Source organism: Callithrix jacchus, chromosome 19 (genome assembly GCF_049354715.1).
Source record: "Callithrix jacchus isolate 240 chromosome 19, calJac240_pri, whole genome shotgun sequence".
Lineage (NCBI taxonomy): Eukaryota > Metazoa > Chordata > Mammalia > Primates > Cebidae > Callithrix > Callithrix jacchus.
In genome coordinates, this window is record NC_133520.1 from 40,542,082 (window position 1) to 40,557,291 (window position 15,210).

Genomic DNA, 15,210 nt, shown 5'->3' on the forward strand with positions numbered 1-15,210 from the left:
CAGAGAGAGGATAGAGCCACGGCTCTGAAATACATGCTGGACGTTCAAAGAGCACTCTGTACCCTCCTCGCCACGGACTCTGCCTCCTTCCTATTTATATCTGATTATTCTGTGAAGATCCATTTCTTTTGTCCCCAGAGAGGTCACCAGTGACCCTTGGAGACCAGCCTGAGATGCCAGGGCCTACAGTTCCCAAGATGCCAACATCCCTGGTCCAGTGCTCCTGGCCAAGGTCAGTAGCATCTCTGCAGTTCCTTATCTCTCATGAGAAAGACTGTTTTCAAGGGAAACCATCACCACCTCTGCTGAGGGCAATTCTGTCCCGATGGGTCTCCTAGGTCTCAAGCAATTTTATTTCTGACAGTGTTGAGTTGTACCAGATTGCCACACATACCTCCCAGGGGGGAAACTGCTTTATTTTTATTTTATTTGAGTTTACTTATTTCTCAAGGACTTGATGATCTTGCTGTCCGTGACTGCTTCCTGGACATTCCCACGTTTGACGCCTCTCCTCTGGGGAAGCCATCTACTCTGCAGAAGTGGCCTTGTCTCGGCAACTTTCCCTTCAAGGATGCTAATGCCTTAGGGGATGAATTATTTGGTTTTGTGTACTAGAGAAGTACCAGAAGCTGGGTACAGGCTGAGCTAACCTGATGGCATTTTCGAAAGGAGAGGTCCATGAAGGTGAAGCACTTGCTGCTCAGTTTCAGCTAGGATTCCATTTGCACTGCACAAGCCATGCGTAGGTCTGTTCCGCAGGATGCCGTGAAGATGACCCACATCTCTGTGGGCTAGAGAAGCATGGTTCTCAGGTCTTCCGACAAGGGCGATCTGGTTTGTAGAATAAAGTATTGGCAAAGATAGCTCCCTGAGTCCAGCGTGCATGCTAGACGTCCTCAAAGACTGTCATTCAGCAGTGCACAAGACTATGAGTGGTCTCATCAAGGAGAGCTTACAAGAGGACCCTGCAGAGAACCACCCACTCTGGCTGAAGGACCAGTCTTTGTGATCCAACCAACACACCACCTGTTATGAGATCATGTCTTGCTTATCCTAAGGCTGTGGTTGGCAGAGGTCTTGAAACTTGAACCATTAAGAGTACATGAGGCTAACCTAATTATTTGCTCAGAGGTCTCTTTTATTAAACACTGTAGAATCCTGAGGGGCAAGCAGCATCATCTGAGATGCCGCTGAGGCAGGATAATACGTGGGAGAGATGTGTGCTTCCCCCACACCATCCTGGTTATTGAGGGCTGGCACCATGGTGGCTCTGGAACGTTGGTGGCTGTGCCCAGTGAGAGGTAGGAGAGTCTCAGTGGTGCCCCACAGGGGCCTGCTGTTCTTGGTGACGCAGTAATTGTTTCCAGGAAGAGACGTGTGCTGAGCATTCGGGAGAGCTCAGGAACAGCAGGAAATACTGGATTCAAGAGTTTGCATAGAGCAGAGGCTGCGCACTGCACAGAGCAGAGGCTGCACATTGCAAGTGCGGGCTGAGCCATCAAGTCTGAGTTACTTTAGTAGTTGCTGCTGTACACAGAGGAGAATGAAGTCTGGATGAAACCTGGGCCTCAGGGATCCATCTGATCCTAGATGCCGGCATTCTATTTATCTGAATAAGATAAAGTTCATGGCAATTCAACCTACTTCCTGAGAAAGACCAGCTGTAGATAGCGAACAGTCTCAATAGGTTCTTTTAGGAGAAGTATATGATGTAACTCAAATTTATAAATAACAGGTTTCAAGTTAAAATCCTAACCAGTCTGCTTTGATCCCATTCACACAAGACTCGCTTGCAGTGACTCAAGTGGATATGAAACATGGTTCAGTCAAGTGTGTCCCATGAAAACTTTTATTGTTCATTTGTCATTCCCCCTTCTTTTTTTTTTTTTGAAACAGGAGTTTCGCTCTTGTTACCCAGGCTGGAGTGCAATGGCGCGATCTCGGCTCACCGCAACCTCCGCCTCCTGGGTTCAGGCAATTCTCCTGCCTCAGCCTCCCGAGTAGCTGGGATTACAGGTACGCGCCGCCGTGCCCAGCTAATTTTTGTATTTTTAGTAGAGACGGGGTTTCACCATGTTGACCAGGATGGTCTCGATCTCTTGACCTAGTGATCCACCCGCCTCGGCCTCCCAAAGTGCTGGGATTACAGGCGTGAGCCCCCGCGCCCGGCCTTGTCATTCCTTCTTATCTAGAACAGTGATCATCTCAGTGACAGCCATGCAGAATCAGTACAACCTGAGTTACTCCAGATATTTGAACTCAAGTTGTGCCCAGGAAATGTATATTCATGCCAAGGCCATAGCACTCAGGTGTGATATCAGAAATTGTAGAGGTAATTCACATAATGACTTAACAAAGAAATGGTCTGCTAATTCCAGAATACAATTCTGTCAAGATTGAAGACGATTTTTAGGGCCACTGAGTATTAGAGTGGAAAGAATTTGGGAGATTATTGCATTTCCTAATAAAAGTACTGCCATGGTAACAGGTAATCTGCTTTCTGCTTGAGTATTTTTAACTTGGGAGAACTTACCATCTCCCAGGACATTTCTCTTATATTAAACTGAAATCTTTTTAAAATGGCTTCTAAGCCATGGGCACTAGCTTTGTGCTCTAGGATTATATGGGGTAAAAATAGTCCCTGTTGCTCACACTGGCCCCTCACACTTTAAAGGACAGTTATCATATCCTATCATGTTACTGAGACAAGACCACCTCCATATGGCAGTGCCCTTATTAAGAAATGCAGTAGGCTGGGTATGGGGGCTCACGCCTGTGATCTCAGCACTGGAGGCCGAGGCAGGCAGATCATGAGGTCAGGAGTTTGAGACCAGCCCAGACAACATGGTGAAACGCATCTCTGTTAAAAACACAAAAAATTAGTTGAGTGTGGTGGCAGGCACCTGTAATCCCAGCTACTCAGGAGGCTGAGACAAGAGAATCGCTTGAACCTGGGAGGCAGAGGTTGCAGTGAGCCGAGATCACGCCACTGCACTCCAGCCTGGGCGACAGAGTGAGACTCCATCTCAAAAAAAAAACCAGGGAATGCATCTTTCAGCTCTAATACTCTGTGGTCTAAACATGTTCCGTTGCTTAAGAACATTCCATGTTCCTTCCATTGCTCTTCAGATACTTGGTTCGCCATCCCAGCTCACACTGGCCCCTTTCCACCCTCACAGTTTAGCACTATGTCTCTGGTCAGACTTGGGTGGTAAAAACTTTGGCCTTGTCCAAAGATAGATCTGGCCTTCTCCATGAGCTTGGAGGTGAACTACATCCAACTCACTGGGAGAGCCTTGTTTAAGGTGAGGGTTGGCCACATCAGGTCTTAGGGTGGGGCGGGGGCATACGTGATTGTCTTACAGGCCAAGCTGGCTGCAAGAAAAAGATCAACCATGTGATTTAGGGCAGGGGCTTTGGGGTCACACGATACCAGTCAACCTGAAGACTGAGTTAAACCACATAGGAAGTCAAACCATCGATCGTGCCAGTGTAATAAAACCACAGTAACCGCTCTGGACACAGGGCTCAGGTGAGCATCCTAGGTTGGCAGTATTCCACGTGTACCATCACGCGTGGATGCAGGGAAGGTGATGAGGCACCATCACGCGTGGATGCAGGGAAGGTGATGCGGCACCATCACGCGTGGATGCAGGGAAGGTGATGCGGTACCATCACGCGTGGATGCAGGGAAGGTGATGCGGCACCATCACGCGTGGATGCAGGGAAGGTGATGCGGCACCATCACGCGTGGATGCAGGGAAGGTGATGCGGCACCATCACACAGGGATGCAGGGAAGGTGATGCGGCACCATCACGCGTGGATGCAGGGAAGGTGATGCGGCACCATCACGCGTGGATGCAGGGAAGGTGATGCGGCACCATCACGCGTGGATGCAGGGAAGGTGATGCGGCACCATCACGCGTGGATGCAGGGAAGGTGATGCGGCACCATCACGCGTGGATGCAGGGAAGGTGATGCGGCACCATCACGCGTGGATGCAGGGAAGGTGATGCGGCACCATCACGCGTGGATGCAGGGAAGGTGATGCGGCACCATCACGCGTGGATGCAGGGAAGGTGATGCGGCACCATCACGCGTGGATGCAGGGAAGGTGATGCGGCACCATCACACAGGGATGCAGGGAAGGTGATGCGGTACCATCACACGTGGATGCAGGGAAGGTGATGCGGCACCATCACACGTGGATGCAGGGAAGGTGATGCGGCACCATCACACAGGGATGCAAGGAAGGTGATGCGGCACCATCACACAGGGATGCAGGGAAGGTGATGCGGCACCATCACACAGGGATGCAGGGAAGGTGATGCGGCACCATCACGCGTGGATGCAGGGAAGGTGATGCGGCACCATCACGCGTGGATGCAGGGAAGGTGATGCGGCACCATCACGCGTGGATGCAGGGAAGGTGATGAGGCACCATCACGCGTGGATGCAGGGAAGGTGATGCGGCATGTCCTGAAGACGACGCAAGCGTCACGTTTGGAACCTTCCTCGACTCTGCCCCGTGTGTCTCTTCCTTTGGCTGATTTTAATCTGTAAGCTTTCCAGCGTAATAAACTGTAGCCCTGAGTTTCCAGGGAATTCTCTGAGTCCCTCTCGTAAATCACGAGCCTGCGGGAGGTTCCGGGAAGCATCCGAACACGCAGTGACGGAAGTGACGTGGTCTTGGGTGGCCCCTTTCCGCTACCTTTGTAGTTGGACCCTAATTTCTTGCAGCTGGTGTCAGTAGCCTTGGGCAGGCTTGGCAGATGGGGGCCGTGCTCTCCAAGTGTGAAGTTTGGCTGATTCTGAGGAGCTCTTCTCAGCAAGATCCTAAGAACCCTGACAGTAAGAGCTGTGTTTCCATTTTGACCTTTCTTTGCAGTAACTCAGCCAATATGTACGACTTATTAGCTCTAGGTCAGAAAGGAGAAAATCCTACATTTATTTTTATTCAATTTAGCATAATCTGGGAACTCAGGTGAGTCCCTCTAACGTTCTCCAAAGTGGTACAAGATGATTCTTTGGAGAAGAAAATATTGGAATTTCCTTTTATATTTATTAATCTCTTTTAAAAAAAAGATTTGAGAGACACAATACAGTATTACCAACCAACTTATTCTGTGACCCGCTTACCCCGACAGTCCCTGGGCAGGCTGAAAGGGGGTTAAACAGGATTAGGCGGAGGGTCTAGGCTTGGTAATTATACTAGATTACGATCAGGACTGCTTCCAGTCTCCAGGGCTTCATGTAGCCAATTCTACGCTTTCTATCCAAGTAACATGAATGGAATACGCCAACGTGAGCCCCAAGCAGCCGTTGCACTTGCATTCACTTGACTGTGTTCTGATCTTGTGCACACAAAAGGCAGAGAGGTGTCATCTTGCTCGGCCGCATCAGGCTGCACCACACTGGGCACTCCCCGTGTTACAAGGTAACCTTCCAAGAGAGATGACATCAACCAGCTCATTAGGCGAGGCCAGTCACATGGTTACATCACCCTGTCGGGAAGGATTCAGACTGGTTTTGGGAGGATGCATGTGTTCATGAAATGTCTTTCTTCCTGTGATTTCATGCTCACAGCTTTCCCTGCGCAGAAGCCTTTCCGTTAAGTCAGTAGCATGAAGCTTAAAACAGGATTCTGGTGGTCAAGGTCAGGACGAGCCGTCTCCTTCCACCCCTGCTCCCTGCTCCTGACCAGTGGCCTTTCCAGCACTCAGCTGGGGATCCTGAATATGGTTGCAGGAGGCCTGGTGAAGACTGTTACTCCCTGAAACGTGGCCCTCGGCGTCTGCCTGATGGGCTGCAGACCGGCATGACCGTGGCTCCATCTGTTGCTTCACTGACTGACAGTTGGGAAGGACTCCCGTTGTCACGTGAAGGTGACAATAGAGATGATTTGGCGGCTCTGGACCTGGAGCTGGGTGAGGAGGGCGAAGGTGCCTCCCTACACACCCCTCCCCGCGCTGCAGGCTTGCAGCACCCACCACGCTATTTACCGCGCCCTGAACACGCTGCGAACGTTCATGCCTCTCCTGCATTGGTGCGCATCCTGGGTTTTAAGTCAGAAATGCCCTTTCATCTCTGTCCATGGGAATTCTTTCATGTCCTGCTCAAATGCATGAATCCACTCATTATTATCCACTAATAATCCTTGTTACTGAGAAAAACAAGGGAAAAGTCGGACAGAACTAGCAACTCCAAGGGACTCATATCCTTGAAAATCACCTGCCTTTTCATATTTTTATTGTGGTAAAATATGCATAAAATTTCCTATTTTGCCATGCGTGGTGGCTCATGCCTGTAATCCCAGCACTTTGGGAGGCCAAGGTCGGCAGATTGTCTGAATCCAGGAGTTCAAGACCAGCCTGGGTAACATGGTGAAACCCCGTCTCTACTAAAAATATAAAAAATTAGCCAGGCATGGTGGCACATGCCTGTTGTCCCCGCTACTTGGGAGGCTGAGGCAGGAGGATAGCTTGAGCCCAGAAGGTCAAGGCTGCAGTGAGCCGAGATCCTGCCATTGCACTCCGGCCTGGGCAGAGAGACTGTTTCAGAAAAGAAAGAAAGGAAGAAATAAAATAAAACCAAGGCAGGTGCGGCTGCCTCGGGCTGCAGTGAGTGCCTAGTATAAGGCTCATGGTCCCTGCCACGTGACAGCAGAGAGAGTCTGTCAGCCGCGTCATGGCCTGCTTGGGTCTGCACAGCACAGTTTTCAAGGGCAGATCACAGTAGGGACGTTTTACACCAGGGTTACCATCAGGCCCTCTTGACAAATGGATATGACGTTCCCCAAAGAGGAACAGTCAGAACCAATGAAGTGCCCTCAATTTGAGGCCAAGACTGTGGCCAAGTCAATGAGGCCCCTCTGTTAGCTCTGACTGTGCTGCGACTCCCAGGCCGTCCTTATATTGACACTGCACAGGTACAAAGGTCTCCAGAGCAAAAATGTTTGATCCCAACAGGATATGTGAGTTGAAAGGGCTGATGAAGCCATTTGGTACAGTCAAGTGAAGTATCTCTGGCATGTAGAGAAGATGTGTGGGCCAGGCACGGTGGCTCAGGCCTGTAATCTCAACATTTTGGGAGGCCGAGGCAGGCAGATCACCTGAGGTTGGGAGTTCAACACCAGCCTGACCAACACGGAGAAACCCTGTCTCTACTGAAAATACAAAATTAGCTGGGCATGTTGGCACGTGCCTGTAATCCCAGCTACTCGGGAGGCTGAGGCAGGAGAATTGCCTGAACCCAGGAGGCGGAGGTTGCGGTGAGCCGAGATCGCGCCATTGCACTCCAGCCTGGGTAACAAGAGTGAAACTCCGTCTCAAAAAACAACAACAAAAACGAGGTGTCCAAAAAGGGCCATAAAAGTCATCTCTGCTTGCAGAGGACGCAGCTACCTATGTGGGAGCCTTTGAGGGGCCTTGTCACAAAGCCTAAACTTGTCCCATTCTCATTCCTTTGCGCTAACACACAGAAAGTCTTATTCTAACAAATATGCTACCTCTGAGTTGTTCATTTAACAAGCAGGTGTTAAGAACCTTGACTACAGGAACCCCGCCGAGCGTTTTCATTCGGCTGACCATGCTCTCCCTTGCCCAGAAGTCTCAGTGTGTGCCTGTTACCCTGTATCCTCTCTTGTTTGTTTCGTCTTGGATTCTTCATGTCTTTATTCAAAGTACAAGCAGTTATGATTAAGACTTGTATTAAAATGAGATGGAAGAACTGGGTGGACTTTCACTTTCTGTTTCAGTGGTCTTATCTAGGAACATGTGAGGTGTGTGCAGTGAAAAGAGTTAGCACTTTAAGATATAACGTCAGGAGTTCGAGACCAGCCTGGCCGATAGGGTGAAACCCCGTCTCTACTAAAAACACAAAAACATTAGCCAGGCATGGTGGTGGGTGCCTGTAATCCCAGTTCAAGCAGTTCTGCCTCAGGAGGCAGGAGAACTGCTTGAACCCAGGAGGTGGAGGTCGCAGTGAGCTGAGACTGCAGCACTGCACTCTAACTCTGGGAGGCTGAGCTGAGGCAGGTGGATCACTGGAGGTCAGGAGTTCGAGAACAACCTGAGCAACATGGTGAAACCCCATCTCTACTAAAAATACAAAAATTAGCCAGGCATGGTGGCACATGCTTGTAGTCCCAGCTACTAGGGAGGCTGATGCAGGAGGATCACTTGAATCCAGGAGGCAGAGGTCACAGTGAGCCGAGACTTCATTATTGTACCTCAGCCTGGGTGGCAGAGCGAGACTCAGTCGCAAAAACAAACAAACAAACAAACAAAAAAAGATATAATGTTCCAAGCTGAGAAACGTATTAGGCTGAAATCCACTTGTACTTGATGTACATATGTAATTAATAACTGAGCTCAAACACCCTTCTAATTCTACCCAGAGAAGTACAAGCTATAGTTGTTGAAATTTGTAAACTGTATATAAATGGAGTTAGAGTAATTGAACTATAAAAATTTTTTATGAAGTTTAAATTGGATTAAAAAAGAATTCATCAGGAGAGTGAGCCGTTTCTCTCTGCTGCCTGTCAACAGCTGGATTTGAGAAATAAATTTGACACTTGAAATAATGAAATGATATGAAATTGCTGACACCAGGCAGCTTTTAACTTTGAAACATAGTTTATGAATCACTCTAAATGCTCTACAAAAAAGTATTAGAGTTTTGGAAACAAGTCATCTAAATTTTGATGGCATTTGTTTCAAAATAAGTTGTAATCCATAATCAAGTGTTCAACAAATGAAACACAGAAACCTTAGCCTCTAAAGCTAGTAATGAATTGCAGTTATTAAAAACAAAGTGTGCAAGTGAAGGACCCTGAAAAATAGATGACCAAAGCTGAAACTGCATAAAAGATTAAAATGTGAAATTCTGTAACTGTGCTCTGGAAATTGACTGCGGGAAGGTCCTTTGAAACTCACACACAATATTCTCACTGAATTGAGAAACATATTCCACTGAAATAAACTTGTAACTGATAGTGGTACAAATAAATTCTCAATTATTTTTCACCAAACTGTGATATTCTATCAAAAGAAACAGAAGCCACAGCTATCAAAAACAGATGGTTTTATGCGTCAATACACATACACATTTATGTAAACATATAGGTAAGGCAGGTGGATTATGTGAAGAAGAAAAATGCCATGACATTAGGAAAACAACAGAAAAAATCACATTAAGAAAACTACCACTGACATAGTATTAGAAAAAGACAGTGAAGATACTGATTAACACACACAAAGTACATTAAGTGATTATTCTGCTTATCTTTTAATGCCCAGATAAACAACATAAAGAAGCTTTAACTTTTTTTCTACTTTGATATATGTAGATATTTTCTTTTTATAAGACAGTATTTTGTTTGAAAGCAAAGTTTGAATAGAACTATTTTATAGGTTCGCCAATATAGAAGGATGTGTCAGAAAGTATTTCAAAACACTGAATAATAATACAGTGTCCGTTTTCACTCTCAAAAGTGACTTGGATAATAAATTATATGATGCCCTTACTTATCATTTAAAAGAAGGAGAGCTGTGTAACGACGGCAACAGAAAAAGCAGCAAAGGAGCAACATGGTAGGCTTGGTTCCTAGGAAAGCCTGCTTACTAAGTACAAATAAACGTTGTGGGTTTTTTGGTTTTTTTTTTTTGAGATGGGGTCTTGCTCTGTCACCCAGGCTGGAGTGCAGTGGGGCGATCTCGGCTCACTGCAACCTCCGCCTCCCGGGTTCAAGTAATTCTCCTGCCTCAGCCTCCTGAGTAGCTGGGATTACAGGCAGGCACCAGCACACCTGGCTAATTTTTGTATTTTTAGTAGAGACGGGTTTTCACCACGTTGGTCAGGCTTGTCTGGAACTCCTGACCTCAGGTGATCCCCCGCCTCAGCCTCCCAAAGTCCTGAGATTACAGGTGTGAGCTACCGCCCCCAGCCGTGGATATTTTTTAAGTTTTAGGAAATGCATTGTTAAACCTGCAAAAAGTAAAGAATTTTCAGGCCAAAAAATAAAATCAACAACAACAAAGTGACACTGGGAACTCAAGGTAAATAAGCGGAACGGGCAAGCTTTCAACCCGAAGACACTTGCCCAACCAGGTAACACCCTGCTGAGTTTTCTGTGGCAGCAAAGGTGGAGGCCTGCCCCACATGCGAATTTTCACAGGAAAATCAACACCCCCTTAGTATTCGAGACACGACACACGACTGTCTTGAAATATAGCACAAGAAACTGTCCTAAGAATTGGGAGCCCTGGTCTGAATTACATGCAGGCTTACAGGCTTAATTCTTCATATCTGGGTGGTCAAAACGTTTCAAGCTGAGAATATGATTTAGACTACCCTCAACGGGCACCTGGGAGCAGCACACACAAATGCTCTCTAGAGTAGACTCTCTTTATCACAGGGCTGGCAGAATTCTCACAAATAAAATGCCAGTGGAAATGAGTAGCCCCCAGACACAAATAAACCCCAAGAAACACGGCACCATGAGAAACAGCCAGCAGAAACCACAGACGGCAAGATGATATGTTCAAACCTAGATCACAAATAAACAACAAAAGGTTGATTAACATGTTAGAGACAATTAAACTGTTTAAAGAAATAAAATACACCAAAAAAAAAAAAATCACATATGACCAAATTTCTGCTTCTGGTCATGTTTGAAAAATAGAAACTGGATTTACCCTCCAATCTCAAGCAATTAGAAAACCAAACACCGCATGTTCTCACTCATAAGTGGGTGTTGAACAATGGAGGGGAACATCACATACTGAGGTCTGGCGGGGTGGGGGCCTAGGGGAGGAATAGCAGGGGGTGGGGGCTAGGGGAGGGATAACATTAGGAGAAATACCTAATACAGATGACGGGGCGATGGACGCAGCAAACACCACCACAGCACAAGGATACCTATGTAACAAACCTGCACGATCTGCACATGTACCCCAGAACTTAAAGTATAATAAATAAACAACAAAATATAAGGAGAAAAAAATAGGTTTCTGATACTGTGTAACAGGCAGCAGAGGAACGTCATATTTGAGAGAAGGGAAATGGATGAGCTGAGCCTTGTAACTGTCCCAGCTTACTGCCAGGAGGGAGGTTCCAGGCCCCCACATCCGACAGGGGACCCAAGCAGAGCCAGGCAGACATCCTGCTGAATAAGGAGAGAAGGTCAGACTTGGGGGAGGCCAGGGCGGCTACAAAATAGCAAAAGGGAAGAATGGAGAGCGATGCAAAGAAAGAACTGGAGAGACAAGAGAAGGAGAGAGAATAAGAGAGAGAAAGAAAGAGATGACCTGAGAGCCAGCAGGAGCCCTCTGGAGCCCTCTGGTTGAGCTCTAATCTGCATGTGTACAAAACACAAGCAAGGCCACAGAAAGGAGAGTCAGAATAATCCTTGAAGCCAAGAAGGGACTGAAAGTATGTGTTCCCGCAGACAGTGTGAGGAGATCTGGGCCGGACGCGGGAGCTCACTCCTGTAACCCCAGCACTTTGGGAGGCCAAGGCAGGCAGATCACCTGAGATTGGGAGTTTGAGACCACCCTGAACAACATGGAGAAACCTCGTCTCTACTAAAAATACAAAAACTTAGCCAGGCATGGTGGTGTGTGCCTGTAATCCCAGCTACTTGGGAGGCCGAGGCAGGAGAATCGCTTGAGCCGGGAAGTTTAGGTTGCAGTGGCTTGAGATTGTGCAACTGCACTCCAGCCTGGGCAACAAGAGTGAAACTCCGTCTCAACACACACACACACACACACACACACACACACACACACACACACATGTATATATATATACACACACACACACACACACAAAAGAGCAAGATCTGCTCATACCCAGGGCATGCGGGTGGGCATGTGCGTGTGTGCGTATATATATCATTGTGTGTGTATATATATGCCATATATATGTATACACAAATGTATATCTTGGGGTGTGTGTATCTATCATTGGGGGTATATACATATGTATATATGTATATATGTATATACCCCCAATGATACACACACACACACACACATATATATGTATATATATATACACACACACACCCAACAATATATATACATGCACATGCACACCCAATGATATATGCGTGTATATCATGTATTTATCACATATATCATGTATATATATACACACACGATATGTGTGTATATCATGTATTTATCACATATATCATGTATTTATATACACACACATATATACACCCAATGATATATATACACGCAAACACACACACATATATGGGATATATACACACACACATATACACCCAATGATATATATACACATACACACATGCACATGCACACCCAATGATATATATATGAGTATATATGTTTGTGTATACATATATACACACATATATGTGTGTGTGTGTGCGCATGTGGCTCACTCCTATAATCCCAGCACTTTGGGAGGATGAGGAGGGCAGATCACCTAATGTCGGGAGTGTGAGTGTATATGTGTGTGTGTGTATACACACATATATATACATATATGTACATACACATATCTATATATCATTGGGTGTGTATACATATTGGGTGTGTGTGTATATACCTATATATCATTGGGTGTGTATGTGTATGTATATATATGGTATCTATTATGGGTGTGTATATATCTATATATCATTGGGGGTGTGTGTGTGTATATATGGTATCTATTATGAGTGTGTATATATCTATATATCATTGGGGGGTGTGTGTGTGTATCTATATATCATTGGGTGTGTGTGTGTGTGTATATATATGGTATCTATTATGGCTGTGTCTATATATATCATTGGGTGTGTGTGTATACATATGGCATCTATTATGGGTGTGTCTATATATATCATTGGGTGTGTGTGTATATATATCATTGGGTATGTGTGTATACATATGGCATCTATTATGGGTGTGTCTATCTCTCTATCTGAGTATATGTACATCATTCCTCAGAGTCCTCAGAAGGGCACTGTGCTGACACTGGGGTCAAAGCCCTAGACTTGCTGCATCTGCCCTTACAAGGCTTTAAAGTCTCAGGGGTGTGTGTGTGTATATATCTATATATCATTGGGTGTGTGTGTATATATATCTATATATCATTGGGTGTGTGTGTGTATATATCTACATATCATTGGGGGGCTGTGTGTGTGTGTATATATATGGTATCTATTATGGGTGTGTATATATCTATATATCATTGGGTGTGTGTGTGTATCTATATATCATTGGGTGTGTGTGTGTATATATCTATATATCATTGGGTGTGTGTGTGTATATCTACATATCATTGGGGGCTGTGTGTGTGTGTATATATATGGTATCTATTATGTGTGTGTATATATCTATATATCATTGGGTGTGTGTGTGTGTATCTATATATCATTGGGTGTGTGTGTATACAGACTAATCCCAAGTCACTTAACTGTGGGTTAGTAAATACATTTCTAAAGAACCATCAATCAAAATACAATTAAAATGGGCCAGGTGCGGTGGCTCACGCTATAATCTCAGCACTTTGGGAGGCTGAGGCAGGGGGTGGATTACTTGAGGCCAGGAGTTCCAGACCAGCCTGGGCAACATGTCAAAATCCCATCTCAACTAAAAATGTAAAAATTAGCTGGGCTTGGTGGCAGGTGCCAATAATCCCAGCTACTCAGGAGGCTGAGGCATGAGAATCACTTGGACCTGGCAGGCAGAGGTTGCAGTGAGCTGACATTGTGCCCCTGCACTCCAGCCTGGACAACAGAGTGAGACTCTGTCTCAAAAACAAACAAACAAAAAGCTAGGCATGGTGGCACATGCCAGTAGTCCCAGCTACTACTTGAGGCTGGTGGATTGCTTGAGTCCAGCAGGTCAAGGCTGCAGTGAGCCATGATCACACCACTGCACTCCAGCTTCAGTGACAGAATGGGACCCTGTCTCAAAAAACGATAATAATAATTAAAATGAGAAATGGAAAATATTTTCAAGAAATGATAGTGAAAATATCTGTCATTCCCAGAACTTGAGGATACAGACAAAGCAGTACTTAGAGAGCAACACAGGTGCTTACAGAATGAGAAGGGAAACTGCTGAGCTAGGTAGGCACCTTAAGATGAGAGATGAAGAATAGCAAAGAAGGGCTGGGTGTGGTGGCTCACCTGTAACCCCAGCACCTTGGGAAACTGAGATGGGAGGATCACTTGAGCTCAGGAGTTTAAGACCACCCTGGGCAACACAGTGAAACCCTATCTTTACTGGAAAAAAAAAAAAAAAAAAAGTTTTTCTAGCAGCCATGCTGGTACACACCTGTAGTCCCAGCTACTCAGGATGCTGAGGTGGGAGGGTCGCTGTCGAGCCGGGGAGATCAAGGCTGCAGTGAGCTATGATCACATCCCTGCACTCCAGCCTGACGGGACCTTCATCTCCCCCACAAAACAAAACACAGAAGGAATAGCAAAGTAAAGCAAAAGAAAGAAGGAAATAAATAGCAAAGAACAGAAATTAATAAAATGGAGAATGAACACACCATAAAGAGAATGGGCAAAGCAGTGTAGGGTGCAGGGACAGGTCCAGAGACAGCTCCACGCAGCGGTGAACACTTGAATGACTGAAAGATGGTTACTGCTCAGCGGGGGCCCAGTGAGTGGTGCCTGCAGAAGATACCCAGAGCTTACAAAGAATTCCTATGAACCAACAAAGAGTGAAGCAACTGTACAGAAAAGCAGGCAAAAGACATGAACAAGAGCTAAGCACAAAGAGAATAAGAAAAATGAAAAGATACTCAGCCTTACTAGTCATCAGGAAAGCTGCAAATTGAAATTACAATGACATACCATTAAATACTCGTCCGATGGCCAAAACCTTTAAAACTCAAACAATACAAATACTGACGTGGTTAGAATAGTGGGAACTCTCCTATATCATTAGACCCTTATCAGACACCAGGGTCTTGATTTGACTGAAGAGAGCACATTACCTTACCACAGGGGTTCGTGGGAAGGAGCACCCACAGGAAAGATGCCTTTTGGGGTAGGTATCCAGTTAACTGAGGCCCAGGGCATCAGGGATTTACAACAAGGTGGAGGCGGGAGGATGCGGGTGGAGGCTGGCAGCAGGGGGCGTTCTCGGAGAGCACGAACCACGAACGTACGAGTACCTGTGGGGAGGTGCTCAGAGGCCCAGAAATCTAACTGCTCATTTACAAGTTTGTCCCTT

At 46.1% G+C, this 15,210-nt stretch overlaps 1 protein-coding gene across 11 annotated transcripts in view; it reads right to left on the reverse strand.

Annotated features, from left to right (window-relative positions):
* The window catches only part of KIF26B (kinesin family member 26B), a 636,506-nt gene that overhangs the window by 34,601 nt on the left and 586,695 nt on the right, over positions 1-15,210 (reverse strand). The window lies entirely within an intron of this gene.